At 52.5% G+C, this 1,663-nt stretch overlaps 1 pseudogene; it reads right to left on the bottom strand.

Annotated features, from left to right (window-relative positions):
- Positions 1–745: 745 nt before the first annotated feature.
- Positions 746–1,401, bottom strand: LOC110302493 (annotated as a pseudogene).
- Positions 1,402–1,663: the final 262 nt, after the last annotated feature.

The raw sequence follows: 1,663 nt of genomic DNA, 5'->3' as shown, positions 1-1,663 counted from the left end.
AGGAAAGGAGATTTTTTCGCTTTGCAACAGGTGCACAGCAACCCAAACTGGACAAGAAGGCTAAGTGGGGCAGGAAGTTCACTTGGCTTTTAATCCTAATACAGCGATTTTATTTGCTTTGCATCCTGATTGCAGCCCTCTTCTCCTTCCAGTCTCCCCCCCCCCACCCCCTTTTAATGCCCAGGTGTTTATTTCCCTTACCTGTAGGATGGTTCACAAACACAATACATGGGCTTCGGCACTGTGGGGGAGGGGACCATCCCAGGCCTCTTAGAGTAAGAGGGTCTCAGACTTCATGTATACTGAATTCAGACCCAGAGGCTCTGAATTTCTGCATCAGACATCCAGTAGGGCTTGAGAGTGAAGCTAGAGAGCCAAGGCTATGTAAGTGACAGGCCAAAGTGACACGAAGCCCACTTCCTGTGCTCCAACCATGAGTTTCCATCCCAAACCAACAGATGGCGATTTCACTTGTTAAGGTCCAAAGTACAGTCAGTTCTACTCCTTCCCCTCCTCAGGAAGTCACTTTGTGACATACTTGAGTCTACCCATTGTAAGTGGTAAAGGAATTGGCCTGGTTTCAACCGTTATGAGGAGTGTAAATGGCTCAGGAGGCTACAGTGTGGATTAAGCCACAAGACGGGACAGATGATGTCATCAGAAGCATGTGACTGGTGGGAGCAGTTACTAAACTTCTGGGCAACCTAGTCCATGCTATGCAGGCAGGGAGAGGGTTGGACAGTGCTCATCGTTTGGCATTGATGATGTCCACAAAAAGGCTTGAGAGACGCGAGGAAGTCATCCACGTCAGGCTGGCTTGCTCCAGTCACAGATCCTCCATAAACGATCCGGGTGCACTGAGCCACCCCATCATCCCCGGAGCCTGTACTTCCTGGGCCTGTTGAGGGGTTGCAGTCCCAATGGCCCACACAGGTTCATAGGCAGGGCCACCTTGCTCCAGTTCTTCACGTTATCTGCGATGACCTTGGTTGGCTCGAAAGCAACCTTCTCAGTGATGTCAGTTTCCCTTTCGTCTAGCTTCTCCCGATGCAGGCCATCACCGCGAGTCCCCAGAGACGAGACTTCTTTCGGAGTGCCCCAGCACGACCCAGGTGGCTCCTAACTCTTTGATAATGCCAGGGCTGATTTCCCCAGTGAAGGCCCCATTGGTCACTTTGTAGCAGTTTTGTGCAGCCACAGTGCTTTTGGGGACCCAACTTCTGACTGGCGAAGTCGCTGTAAGTGGTTGGCCGTGCACAACTTCCGTGTCTGCCAGCAGGTTGGCTGCGTCCAGGGTGCAAACGATTCTCCCAGGCACTGCTTCCTCCTGTTCGTTTTCCAGTTGCCCCCAACGAAGAACTTCCTGGAAGACGCCATTGTACTAATCTCAAGTCTCTGAAGGTCAGTACCTCCAGTCCCACCCTTACAAATCTCTCCCCCATTACCCTCTCCCTTTCCCTCAAAGAAGAGGCCCACTTTGGGTGCCACTGCCCTGGGGCATCCAGACCCAGAAGGACTTAAGAACACCCTCTCCCACTGGGGCCCAACCAGGGGAAGGGATCCAACGGCAGGCAACAGAGTCAGAGACAGCCCCTCACTCTCCACTCCAGTTGTTAGGGGACCAACATGAAGACCAAGCTGCACATCTGCTCCAATGTGTAGG

Source organism: Mus caroli, chromosome 9 (genome assembly GCF_900094665.2).
Source record: "Mus caroli chromosome 9, CAROLI_EIJ_v1.1, whole genome shotgun sequence".
NCBI lineage: Eukaryota > Metazoa > Chordata > Mammalia > Rodentia > Muridae > Mus > Mus caroli.
Note: the sequence above shows the minus strand (reverse complement) of the source record. Positions and strands in the feature narration are given on the sequence as shown.